The 14,689-nt window shown below is 39.8% G+C and overlaps 1 pseudogene; it reads right to left on the bottom strand.

The window, feature by feature from the left end:
• Gm18432 (predicted gene, 18432) lies at positions 628 to 1,885 on the bottom strand (annotated as a pseudogene).

The raw sequence follows: 14,689 nt of genomic DNA, 5'->3' as shown, positions 1-14,689 counted from the left end.
AGAGGGGTATATAAAAAGGCTTGGAAGAAAAAGGATAAGGAGTGAATGGTGTAAATATCATCTCAAAAATAAAGAAATGTTTTTTAAGAATACAATAAGTAAATAAAATGAAAAAAATTGCTGTATGCCACTACACTGAACTTATTGTTTATTTCTATTTTTTCTATTTTCCCACAGATATTTTTAATATAAAACAAAGATAAAACGCATCTCAACTCCGCAATCTGCCAGCGTGTCTTGTTTCTACAAGATAGATATTACATAGCAAAAAAGTCTTTAAGAACATTTGGTTGGGAAAACTTTTCTCAGGGAAACCTGGGCATGGCCAACCACTAGAGCAGCCCTTGTCTTTCCAGATCCTCATATGTCTCCTTGCTCACAACATTTCCACTGGAGTCTTCATATTCTTCCTTAGAGTCAGGCTACCATCATTCTGAAACTGTCTGCAGTTTCAGCTTGGCCCACAAGGAGACAGCATCTTCAATCTGTGTCATATTTGCAAAGTGGGCAGTGTTTGGGATGCCCAAACACCTCATGCCATGAGCATGACGCCATTTCTGCAAAGTACCACTGAAAGGCCTTTGGCCCTCGGTAGGTGCAATTTCCACAAATCTCACAGTTGTAGTTGATATTCAGGCCATGAAGCTTATACAGCCCATAAGGGATGAGTTTGCTGTCCCAGCCCAGAGGCAAGTTTTTGGGATGGTAAATGATCTCATTCTCTTCATCCTCACTTTTGCTCTCACTGATCATCTCCTCCTCCTCCTCTTCATCGTCCACCCCTTCCCCTCCTCGTCCTCCTCCTCCTTCCCCCTTCTCCCCTTCCCCCTCCTCCTCTTTCCTCTCCTCCCCTTCCCCCTCCTCATCCTCTTTCTCCCCCCCCCCCCGGCTTGCTCGAACTGTACATTTTCATAGTGAGCTGTTGCTGGTCCCTGAGAATCTCCACATAATCATAGATCTGGGTTTCCAGGAAAGCAATGACTTTGTTCCTCTCAGTGTCTCTTTTTGTGCCCTTTGACTTGGGATTTTTGGCAAACAGTGACTCCAAGGATTTTCCTTTGGTGCTGAAGAGGGTCCTACCACACTTGAGGCCCAAATCCAACAGTGTAGATTTCAATCTGTCCAGACCCAGGGATGCCAACTCCTCCCAGGAGGAGAATCTGGAGAGGTCAAGATGGGCCCCAGCGTGAGTCAGGGCGCTGCTTGTCTCTTTCAGCCATCCATGAAAGGTGCCATTATCCCCTTCTCCTCAAAGTTGGTCTGAATCTTCCCAAAGAGTTCGTTCTGATACTGAAGGGGCTTCACTCTATCTATGTAATCCTGTAGGTACTCCAGCAGCATCTCCAGGTATCTTTTATACTCTGCATTCTTTCTTTAGGAATGTCAAATAACTGGTCAAAGATGAACCGGTATGTGATGTAATCCAGCTTCTCAGACGCCTTCAGGTTAATGTACTTGAGATAGCAGTCATGGAGATCAAGGTAGCAACCATATCCCTCTTCATCTGTGAACTCCACCAAGTTTTGTACCTCTTCACTTGGATTCTCTCGAGCCTTCAGTAGCTCCTCAAATTCCATTGACATTGGCACACAGATCTCATTTGGGTGCTTCCAATGAAATTTCTTTATATCCTTGAGTCTGTTATAGAATTCAGCAAACTCGTTGGGTCCTGAAATAGCCTTTCGTAGTTCATCTTTATCATTATACAAATCCCTCAGGTTCCCACTGACCTCCATGTACCTATCTTGCATGGCCCAAGTGCAGTGATTGGAACTGATCTGGTCCCAAAGTGTGGACTTCTTAGTAAGCATCTCTTTGGCCATAACATCCATAAGCCATTCCTTCTCCTCATGATAATGCCTTGCTGCTGCTCTAAAATTATCTCCGTTTTCCCTTGGCCACAGAACCTCAATTCAGACCACCAACACTGCCAGAAACACCATCTGCTGCCTTTCTATTATTTATTTATTGAGACAAGGAATTTCTACTTAGCTCATGCTGGCCTTGAACTTCTGATCTTCTGTTGTAGCCCCAAAAGTTCTTAATTTAAAGCACTTTTGTTGTAATTTGTTGGAAAAGATTGTTTTCAATTTGATTAAAACACATTATCAAAGGACACTTTTTATTAAAACACATTATCAAGTATCTTAGTATCTGGAATATACAATTTTTTAAGTATGCTTAAACTTCAAGTTGTGGTCAGAGGCTTATGGGAGACACCCATGTATATGACCTCTGTTTCATACATTGCCACACACAATGAATATTGATTTATAAACCAAATGAGTTCCAGGCACTCTTAGATGTTTACATACAGACTTAAGAACATGCTTTGGCTTGAGAATTAAAAAACTATACCCTAGTTCCAGCAGCATTTTTGAGTCATTGAATAGTGTGGGCAGGTCCATCTCTTTGTCTTTGATTCTCTTCACCTACAATAGAAACTCTTTGAGGTAAGTACAGAATTTGAATTTCTGTTTCTAAAATACTTGTATTAAACGTGTTTTTTGTCATATATGTATGTAGTACATTCTGATGAATGTCACCCTGATGCTGTCTGAACAACCCCAGTCCCTTTCAGCACACCTTCTTTCCTACAAGTCCCTTTCCTCAGTTCATGTTTTTCATTTCACATTATATCTTGCTGAGTTTAACCAGAGCCATCTGTATGATGGGTTTAGAGGTGTGCATTGGAGCCTGGTGGGAACTAACAAGTATGAAGTCATACTTGCTCCTCTCCCAGGATCCATCAATAGCCAATAGTTATGAATACCATAGTTCCACAGGGAAGGGTAAGGCCCTTATGAACCCCTCCCAGATCTATGGTTGCCTGTTGGCAGGCCCAGCCTTAGGCCGGCATATTGCAGGCAGCTACAACTGCTGTGAGATTATGATTGCATTGGTTGTGTCATGCTCAGAAGGTATCATTTCACAGCCCTTCTTTCCATCTTACATTTGTTTCTCCTCCTCTTCTGCAGTATCCCCCAGGCTTTGGAAGTTCCCTTTAGGCAATGACTGCCCAGGTCACCTGTCTATTTATTGACTAGACTAGTTTTTCATTTAAGGGGCTTAAGTTTCTTGTGTTCCTTTTATATTTTAGTTATTAATCTAGCTGGATGAATAACTGACAAATAGTTATCTTCTGTTTTGAAGGCTGATTTTTTTTTTCTCCCGATAATTACTTCCTTTTCCATGTAGAAGTGTTTTAGTTTGATGCAGTTCTATTTGTCAGTTCTTACTATTACTTCCTCAGCAAACAGAGTTCCATTCATGAGGTCATTGCATACACCTTTATCTTAAAATGTTTCCTGTATGTTTTCTTCTAGTAGTTTCAAAGTTTCAGATTTTCATTAAGATTTTTAAATCCATGTTTAAAAAGCACTAGCATAATTAAGCATATGTTGGGCTTAATGTATCTTTTCCATACATGTATGTATTGTACTGTGTGAGTTTTTTGTTACTTGACACAAACTAAAGTTATCTGGAAATAGGGAGTTTCAATTTAAGAATTGCCTCATTATACTGGCCTACAGATGTGTGTGCAGGCATTATCTTGCATAATGAATGCTGAGGAAGGAAGGTCCAGCCCACTGTGGGTGGTGGGCACTTGGACAGGAGGTATTGGGTTATATAAAAAAGCAAGCTGAACAAACCATGGAGAGCAAGCCAAGGTGGAGCATTCCTCCCCAGTCTCTGCCTCAGTTCCTGTCTCAGGTTTCTGCCGTGGACTCCTGCCAAAGCTTCCCTTGATGATGGACTGTAATTTGTAAGCCCCTTTCCCCTTCAGGTTTCTTCTGAATAGCGTTTTGTCACAGCAACAGCTAAGTAAACTAGGATAGAAATTGGTATAGGAGAATAAGATATTATTGTGATGAACTTGAATATGGTGGTTTGGGAAAAGACTGACTGGATTTTGTATTTTTGCTACAAAAGGCCATTAATGCCCACAGAAGGTTGAAGCAGTATACACATTGGAGGCCTGACTTGTGAAGTTTCAGAGGGAAGCAAAGACTGTCAGGACTGTTTATGTGATATTTTGGATTAAGAATTTATGGAAATTAAAACTTTGTTACTGAGGAAGTTGGTACTGATTAGCTGGGGGCTGAAGAATCAGCTGTGATTATGAGGCCATCGTCATTGGAGTGAAATCTCCTGGAAAGTATTCTTTTGGGGTCAGCACACAAAAATCTATGGTCCCAAGGGGGCCACAGCTGCACATCAAACTGGCTACATAACTGGGAAAATAATGTATAAGACTCTCCCAGATGATAGTGGGTTTGAAGGAGGATAGGAATTATTTGGCTTACAAGTCACCCAGTCCATCATCAAGGAAACCCAAAGCATTAACCTGGATGAGAGGAGCAGAGACCACGGAGGACTACTGTTTACAGACTTGCTATCTGTGGCTTACTCAGCTTAATTTCTTGTACGGTCTAGGAACCATGCCCTGTGGTGGCACCACCCATACTGGGATGAGCCACATCATATCATGTCATATCGTATCATATCAGTCAGTCAGATGCCCTACATAGTTATCTATAATCCACTGGAAGTAGTTTTTCAATTGAGATTCCTTCTTCCCAGATAACTGTAGTAGTGGTAGCAAGGTGACAGAAAACAACCAGCACATGTACTTTACGCATATTTCCCCCACTGTTGTCCTCCTTCCCTGCTCTCTCGTCCTGGCAATGGTCCTCTTTCTGAATAGTTCTCTGAGCACTATTGCATTTTATGGTCTTTTTCTAAATTTGAACTTTTCTGGTACAATTTCATTGAGTAGGTTTTCTGTGTCAACAGTAAACATCCAAGCTCCCACCGAGACACTACAATGAGGTAGGCACTCTGCGATGTGGGGAATGACAAAATGGATTTCTTCTTTGATTCTGTCATTCCACACAGGAGAACTCATTGCCATATCAAATCTCACCACTAGACTTAAGGCTTAGGAGAACTTTGGGCATATATGAGGCTGTGACTGACAATCTGCTTTCATCATGGATACCTAGCTTATGTTGGATTTGTGGCTTTGGCTTTATCTTTTCACAGGTAACTTTGAACTGTTTCCTACTTCCCTTTGCATAGCCTTTCTGTTTACTATGCTTTAAGCTGTCACATGACCTCATTTGTGCTTCCCAAACCCCTTCTCTTTCTCATTTTAATAATGTTTGTCATTGTTTTTCTGACTCTTCTAATTACATAGAACATAAATATGGAGCTTTTTAGAACATGACTTCATCCCAGGAGAATTTAACTTTTGACTCAATGTCTTTCCTCCATTGTAATAGTAACCTTTCAACATTTAGTGCATCTGACCTTTCCAAAGACAGGAAAATGTAGGTGCCTTTAACTCCCAAAGACTTTGATGAGATCTTATCAAGATGCCTCTTGAGCACTGCCTCCAGTTCTAAGTTGGGAAGAAAGAAGTTCTTTACTACCAATATGCTATGCTGATTCCACTGTCTCCTGTTTGCTTACACTGCAACTCTGTGGCATTTCAATTTGTTGTTGTTATTGAGTTTCTTTCCTTCCTTTCTTCCTTCCTTCTATCAATTCCCATCTGCTTTCTGCAGATACACTATGTACTTCCACAATAATTTGAGGATTTTTCCCTAATTATGAGGAATATCACTGGCGTTTTATGGAGATATAGTTGAGTCTGTAATTATATTAATACTATTAATAATAATGTTGAGTCACCAAATTTATGAATATTAGATTTTTTTCACATTTTAATAATTTTCTTTACATTTTAATTTTTCATTTATTTTTGAGACTATGTTTTGATTACAACACTTCTCTTCCCTTTCCTCTTTCCAAATCCTTCCATATACCTCTGCTCACTCTCCTTCAAATTCATGGTCTCTTTTATTTTTCTTTTTAAGAGAAATTGTTATTGTATACATAAATATATTTCTATATACATATATATTCTTAAATATATATACAATCTGTTAAATCTATATAGTGTTACTGGCATGTATGTTTTTAGGGCTGATCATTTGGCACTGAACAATTGGAGTGCTCTTTCCTGGGGAAGACCACCTGTCTCACTCCCATTCCTAGCTTTACTCAGTTGCCCGTAGTTCTTTGTGAAGGGCTGAGGCTCCATGGGCTTTTCCTCATCCAATTTGGCATATTTGTTTCTATCCCTCTTGTTCAGCACTTGTGTGGGCAGTCATGTTGGTATGACTTTTTAAAAAATATTTTTATTAGGTATTTTCCTCATTTACATTTCCAATGATATACCAAAAGTCCCCCAGACCCCCCCCCCACTCCCCTACCCACCCACTCCCACTTTTTAGCCCTGGCATTCCCCTGTACTGGGGCATATAAAGTTTGCAAGTCCAATGGGCCTCTTTCCAGTGATGGCCGACTAGGCCATCTTTTGATACATATTCAGCTAGAGTCAAGAGCTCAGGGGTACTGGTTAGTTCATAATGTTGTTCCACCTATAGGGTTGCAGATCCCTTTAGCTCCTTGGGTACTTTCTCTAGCTTCTCCATTGGGGGCCCTGTGATTCATTCAATAGCTGACTGTGAACATCCACTTCTGTGTTTGCTAGGCCCCGGCATAGTCTCACAAGAGAGAGCTCTATCTGGGTCCTTTCAGCAAAATCTTGCTAGTGTGTGCAATGGTGTCAGCGTTTGGAAGCTGATTATGGGATATATGGCAGTGTCTAGATGGTCCATCCTTTCGTCACAGCTCCAAACTTTGTCTCTGTAACTCCTTCCATGGGTGTTTTGTTCCGAATTCTAAGAAGGGGCAAAGTGTCCACACTTTGGTCTTTGTTCTTCTTGAGTTTCATGCGTTTAGCAAATTGTATCTTATATCTTGGGTATCCTAAGTTTCTGGGCTAATATCCACTTATCAGTGAGTACATATTGTGTGAATTCCTTTGTGATTGGGTTACCTCACTCAGGATGATGCCCTCCAGGTCCATCCATTTGCCTAGGAATTTCATAAATTCATTCTTTTTAATAGCTAAGTAGTACTCCATTGTGTAAATGTACCACATTCTCTGTATCCATTCCTCTGTTGAGGGGCATCTGGGTTCTTTCCAGCTTCTGGCTATTATAAATAAGGCTGCTATGAACATAGTGGAGCATGTGTCCTTCTTCCTTTCCAATTTGTATCCCCTTGATCTCCTTTTGTTGTCGAATTACTCTGGCTAGGACTTCAAGTACAATGTTGAATAGGTAGGGAGAGAGTGGACAGCCTTGTCTAGTCCCTGATTTTAGGGATTGCTTCAAGCTTCTCACCATTTACTTTGATGTTGGCTACTGGTTTGCTGTAGATTGCTTTCATCATGGTTAGGTATGGACCTTGAATTCCTGATCTTTCCAAGACTTTTATCATGAATAGGTGTTGGATTTTGTCAAATGCTTTCTCAGCATCTAACGAGATAATCATGTGGTTTTTGTCTTTGAGTTTGTTTATATACTGGATTACGTTGATGGATTTCTGTATATTGAACCATCCCTGAATCCCTGGGTTGAAACCTACTTGGTCAGGATGGATGATTGTTTTGATGTGTTCTTGGATTTGGTTAGCGAGAACTTTATTGAGGATTTTTGCATCAATATTCATAAGGGAAATTGGTCTGAAGTTCTCTATCTTTGTTGGGTCTTTTTGTGGTTTAGGTATTAGAGTAATTGTGGTTTCATAGAATGAGTTGGGTAGAGTACCTTCTGTTTCTATTTTGTGGAATACTTTGTGAAGAACTGGGATTAGATCTTCTTTGAAGGTCTGATAGAACTCTGCACTAAACCCATCTGGTCCTGGGCTTTTTTTTGGTTGGGAGACTATTAATGACTGCTTCTATTTCTTTAGGGGATATAGGACTGTTTAGATCATTAATCTGATCTGATTTAAATTTGGTACCTGGTATCTGTGTAGAAAATTGTCCATTTCATCCAGGTTCTCCAGTTTTGTTGAATATAGCCTTTTGTAGAAGGATCTGATGGTGTTTTGGATTTCTTCAGGATCTGTTGTTATGTTTCCCTTTTCATTTCTGATTTTGTTAATTAGGATGCTTTCCCTGTGCCCTCTAGTGAGTCTGGCTAAGGGTTTATCTATCTTGTTGATTTTCTCAAAGAACCACCTCCTCGATTGGTTGATTCTTTGAATAGTTCTTGTTTCCACTTGGTTGATTTCACCCCTGAGTTTGATTATTTCCTGCTTTCTACTCCTCTTGGGTGAATTTGCTTCCTTTTCTTCTAGAGCTTTTAGGTGTGTTGTCAAGCTGCTAATGTGTGCTCTCTAGTTTCTTTTTGGAGGCACTCAGAGCTATGAGTTTTCCTCTTAGGAATGCTTTCATTGTGTCCCATAAGTTTGGGTATGTTGTGGCTTCATTTTCATTAAACTCCAAATAGTCCTTAATTTCTTTCTTTATTCCTTCCTTGACCGAGGTGTCATTGAGAAGAGTGTTGTTCAGTTTCCATGTGAATGTTGGCTTTCTATTATTTATTTTGTTATTGAAGATCAGCCTTAGTCCATGGTGATCTGATAGGATGCATGGAACAATTTCAATATTTTTGTATATGTTGAGGCTTCTTTTGTGACCAATTATGTGGTCAGTTTTGGAGAAGGTACCATGAGGTGCTGAGAAGAAGGTATATCCTTTTGTTTTAGGATAAAATGTTCTGTAGATATCTGTTAAGTCCATTTGTTTCATCACTTCTGTTAGTTTCACTGTGTCCCTGTTTAGTTTCTGTTTCCCTGATCTGTCTATTGGTGAAAGTGGTGTGTTGAAGTCTCCCATTATTATTGTGTGAGGTGCAATGTGTGCTTTGAGCTTTACTAAAGGTTCTTTAATGAATGTGGCTGCCCTTGTATTTGGAGCATAGATATTCAGAATTGAGAGTTCCTCTTGGAAGATTTTACCTTTGATGAGTATGAAGTGCCCCTCCTTGTCTTTTTTGATAACTTTGGGTTGGAAGTCGATTTTGTTAGATATTAGAATGGCTACTCCCGCTTGTTTCTTCACACCATTTGCTTGGAAAATTGTTTTCCAGCCTTTTACTCTGAGGTAGTGTCTGTCTTTTTCCCTGAGATGAGTTTCCTGTAGGCAGCAAAATGTTGGGCCTTTTTTATGTAGCCAGTTTGTTAGTCTATATCTTTTTATTGGGGAGTTGAGTCCATTGATATTCAGAGATATTAAGGAAAAGTAGTTGTTGCTTCCCGTTATTTTTGTTGTTAAAGTTGGCATTTTGTTCTTGTGGCTGTCTTCTTTTAGGTTTGTTGAAGGATTATCTTCTTGCTTTTTCTAGGGCGTGGTTTCCGTCCTTGTATTGGTTTTTTCTGTTATTATCCTTTGAAGGGCTGGATTCATGGAAAGACACTGTGTGAATTTGGTTTTGTCGTGGAATACTTTGGTTTCTCCATCTATGGTAATTGAGAGTTTGGCCGGGTATAGTAGCCTGGGCTGGAATTTGTGTTCTCTTAGCGTCTGTATAACATCTGTCCAGGCTCTTCTGGCTTTCATAGTCTCTGGTGAGAAGTCTGGTGTAATTCTGATAGGCCTGCCTTTATATGTTACTTGACCTTTTTCCCTTACTGCTTTTAGTATTCTATCTTTATTTAGTGCATTTGTTGTTCTGATTATTATGTGTCGGGAGGAATTTCTTTTCTGGTCCAGTCTATTTGGATTTCTGTAGGCTTCTTGTATGTTTATGGCCATCTCTTTCTTTAAATTTTGGAAGTTTTCTTCTATAATTTGTTGAAGATGTTTGCTGGTCCTTTGAGTTGAAAATCTTCATTCTCATCCACTCATATTATTCGTAGGTTTGGTCTTCGCATTGTGTCCTGTATTTCCTGGATGTTTTGAGTTAGGATCTTTTTGCATTTTCCATTTTCTTTGATTGTTGTGCCGATGTTCTCTATGGAGTCTTCTGCACCTGAGATTCTCTCTTCCATCTCTTGTATTCTATTACTGATGCTCACATCTATGGTTCCAGATTTCTTTCCTAGGGTTTCTATCTCCAGCGTTGCCTCACTTTGGGTTTTCTTTATTGTGTCTACTTCCCTTTTTAGGTCTTGGATAGTTTTATTCAATTCCATCACCTGTTTGGTTGTGTTTTCCTGCAATTCTTTAAGCGATTTTTGTGCTTCCTCTTTAATGTCTTCTACCTGTTTGGTTGTGTTTTCCTGCAATTCTTTAAGGGATTTTTGTACTTCCTCTTTAATGTCTTCTACCTGTTTAGCAGTGTTCTCCTGTATTTCTTTTAGTGAGTTATTTAAGTCCTTCTTGATATCCTCTACCATCATCATGAGATATGCTTTTAAATCCAGGTCTAGCTTTTCGGGTGTGTTGGGGTGCCCTGGACTGGGCGAAGTGGGAGTGCTGGGTTCTGATGATGGTGAGTGGTCCTGTTTTCTGTTAGTAAGATTCTTACGTTTACCTTTCGCCATCTGGTAATTTCTGGAGTTAGTTGTTATAGTTGTCTCTGTTTAGAGATTGTTTCTCTGGTGATTTTGTTACCCACTATCAGCAGACCTGGGAGACTGGCTCTCTCCTCTGAATTTCAGTGGTCAGAGCAGTCTCTGCAGGCAAGCTCTCCTCTTTCAGGGAGGGTGCACAGTTTTCTGGCGTTTGGACCTCCTCCTGGCCGAAGATGAAGGCCCAAAACAGGATCTTTCCCAGAAGCTGTGTTGCTTTGGCCTGTCACAGATGCCGTTGTTTCAGTAGTCCGCACTCTCACCTGTGTAGACTACTTTCCGCAGAGGCCTCTCGGGCCAGGCGGACACCTGTCCTCTGGCCCCAAAGGTGGCTGGTTGTCTGGAGCAGAAAATGGCACCACCTCAGAAGCTCTGTGGCTCTCGCCTGTCCCAGAAGCTGCTAGCCTCTGTAGTCCACACTCTCACCTGCAGACTGCCCGCCGTGGAGATCCGGAACTGAGTTGGGTCCCTTGGAACCTGAGGCAGAAGCCTTTCAGGCCGGCGGACACCTGTCCTCTGGCCCCGAAGATGGCTGGTTGTCTGCAGGCTGCCCGCCGCGGAGTCCCGGGACTCACCAGAAGTCTGAAGATCGCTTGGCGGGTGTTGTGGGTAGCTGGCGATAGTCAGCTGACTGTGCGCCCTACCTACTCAGGTGCTGCTCGGACCGGAAGGGGCAGTATGACTTCTTAAGTATAGTCTTGAAGGTACTAGGAGACACAATCTCACAGGAAAAAAACCTGGTTCTCTGACTCTTATAATCTTCCTGCCCTCTGTTCCACTGTGTTCTAGACCTTTAGGTGTGTGACTTTTTATAGATGTATCCATTGGCACAAGACTCCATATACCTGCATATTGATTGGTAGTGCTTGTTTGTATTAGTATCTGTCTGTTACAAAGAGAAGATTTCTGAAAGAGTTGTGAAAATTACACTTATCTATAGGTATAAGGACACCCTTAACTAATTTTTTTTGGAAATTTCATACATGAGTGTAATGAATTTTGATCATATTACACTCCTTCCCTTCTTTCTTTTATTCCTCTGTTTTCACCTAAATCTCCCTGTCAAATTCACATTTTTAATTCTAAAACTATTATTGTTATGTATCATATATTATATGCATAATTTATTAGTGTCGTCTGTCTGAAAAATGTATTTGTCTTTTGCCTGTAATTTTTTTAAATTGTTGTTTTCCTGGTTGACTTTTTTTTAATTTTTGTTTTTGTCTTAAAAAAAGAGAGGATATAGAGTTGGGTGGCATGGAGGTGGAGCATCTAGGAGGAATTGAGAGAGGGGGAAATTGATCCCCCTCTATTAATGCTGGTAGCAATTTTCATTGTAGAGGTCTTTAACTTTTAAAGTTAATTTTATTCATAGGTATGCTTTGAGTTTCTTAGCAAAGATTATTGGTATATAGAAAGCCTAATAATCTTTGTATGCTAAGCTTGTGATTGCAAATTTTCTGAATTAACTGTTCTAATAGTCTTTTGGTGAACTCTAGGTATGTCCAGTATGTAGAGACTTATCATCTACAAACAGTGATCATTTGACCACTTGTCTTCTTATTCCTGTCCCTTTTGTTTCACTTTTAAAAACAATCTTTACTTTAATCTCACATTCCCTCTCCCACATGACTTTGTTTCATTCTGCCAGGCACAGTCCTTCTCCCTTATGCAGCCTCTGATATCTTGCATTTTCATTTTTAATCATTTTTTTCATACAATATATTTTGATCATATTTTCCTTCTCTCCCAACTTTTCCCAGATCCCACCTCCATGCCCACCCAATTCTATATACTCTCTCTCTCTCTCTCTCTCTCTCTCTCTCTCTCTCTCTCTCTCTCTCCCTCTCTCTCTCTCTCTCTCGGAAAAGAAAGAAACAAAAATGAAAATAATACAAGAATCAAAGCTAGAAAAAAACACAATTAAAAAAATACAGGCAAAAGAGAAGATAAAAATGCCAAAACAAATAAAAATGAAACAAAAAGTCTACCAAAATACCACTGAGTTTATTTACTGTTGGCCAGCCACCCTGGGATTGAGGCCTACCCCAAAGTCTAGTCTGGTTGATGTACTCCATTGGAGAAAGCTGATTTTTTTTCTTTATTAGCAGTTATCAGTTTATTGGTTAGTGGTAGGACCCTGTCTGGCTTGAAACTGTGCAGGTCTTGTGTGTGCTGCTTCAGTCTCTGTAAGTTCATATGTATACCAGTCCTGTTGTATCTGGAAGAGAATGTTTCTTTGGAGCCATTCACCACTTTTACAGTCTTTTAGCCCTTTTTCCTACTTAGATCTCTTATCCTTGATGGGTGGGGTTTGAACCCATGTAGGACTGAGTGCTTCAAAGTCTCTCATTCTCTATGCATTGTCCAGTAGTGGGTCCCTGTATATTAACAACCATCTACTGCAAGATGCGTCTTTGATATGGGTTGAATGAGGCACTGGTCTACATAGTATTATGTTACTAGGAGTAATTTTACCACTATATTCTTTTTAGCAGAATAATAGTATTAGGTTTTCCCTTTGTCCGTAGACCTTTCTAGTCGCATTCTAGTCTATCTAGACACTTTACCAGTGTCAGGTATGGGTTTCATGGTCCTTAAATCCAATCAAAAAGTGGTTGTTTCACAATTACACCCATTTGTCTTGCAGGCATTTAGTTTTAGATCACAGAGTTTATAGAAGGTGATTTTGATGATTGCCTTCCTCCTCTGGTAGTGTAGCTTCCAGGACCATGAAAACCAGTCAGGAGGAGTAATGTTTCTAGTTAGGCACTCAGCTTTTACATGTTCAATCAACATTTCCATGTTTAGTAAGCTATATAAATGTTATCTTAAGAAATAGGGCCTTACCATCAGGTTGTAGTGAGGAGCCAATAGTCTTGGTAATAGCTGTGATGTTTGGAGAATTCCATGGGTACCTTTGGCCAATGTCTCAACAAGATGTAAACTATTATCAGATACTGTACTTGGTGGCTTAAGATGTCTAGTTGAAACAGTGTCTCCTCCATTATTTGATGACTTCATTTAGAGTCTTTTCATATATACACACATTTGGCTAATAATCACATATAAGAAAAGCAGAATATTTGTCTTTTAGGGTCTGGATTACATCAGGATAAACTTTCCTAGCTCCATCCATTTATTTGAAAATTTCATTTTTTAACAAGTGAATAATATTTCATTGTGTAAATATAAACATTTTCATGATTCTTCAGTTGATAGATATCTACACTATTTCTAATTTCTGCCTATTATGAATATATCAACAGCAAATATGGATGAGCAAATACCTCTATAGTAAAATTTCCAGTTTTCATGTGTATGCCCAACACTTGTATAGCTGAATCTTGAGGCACATCAATTCCCAACATTCTGAGCAACAAGCCCACTGATTTCCAAAGTGGCAGCACCAGTTTAGGCTCCCACAGGCAGTGAATAAATATGATTATGTATGTGTGGCTGTGCGTTGATATATGCTTGTGAGCACAGGTGTCCTCCGAGGCTAAGATCTCTAAGAGCTGGAATTAAAAAGTTGTGAGCCACCTTGTATGGTGCTGGGGACAGAAATATGTTCCTTTAGAAAAACTGCACCTTTTCCCTGTTGGGCCACGTCTCTAGCCCCATTCTGTCCCTTGCTTAACTACTCTGGTGAAAATTTCTAATACTGTTTAATTTTGGTAAAGTGCCTTTGTGTTGCTTTTGGTTTTACAGATTTTTCTTTATCATTTGATGCTCATTGTGGGTTTATTAAATATAGTGTTTACATGTTGAGTTATAATAATTTCATAGTTTATTTACTCAGGGATTATATCCTGAAGGGATGTTGAATGTTTTTTATCCTTCATCCATTGAAATGATTGAATAGTTTTTGATCTTTTGCTTAGTTTGCATGTTGTGATTTTGTGTTATACTTTGATTGGACAGATTTTCGTTTATTGTCTAGGTAAAGCTCTGTGAGTGTTGTGAAATATTCCAGTAGGTAGGATTGTCCACATCCATGGTGGTAGAGCTTGGTAGGACTCTCACTCTTACTCTGCAAAGGCCACAACCTACATGTGACTGCGAATACCCGTTGCCTCAAGTTGTGGAGCAGATACCAGAATCTTTGTTTCTCCCTATTGGTCTGTCCCAGGTCTCTGACTCTTACAATGTTTCACTCTGTTCTCCCATAGCCACTCACCTAAGAATATATCTAAGCCTGCTGTTGTGTTTCTTCCTTGCAGAAGAGATGATGGCATGGTACCTCAATTCT

The sequence above is a fragment of the Mus musculus genome, chromosome 3, assembly GCF_000001635.26.
Source record: "Mus musculus strain C57BL/6J chromosome 3, GRCm38.p6 C57BL/6J".
NCBI classification, from domain to species: Eukaryota; Metazoa; Chordata; class Mammalia; order Rodentia; family Muridae; genus Mus; species Mus musculus.
This window is presented reverse-complemented; position numbering and strand designations above follow the sequence as displayed.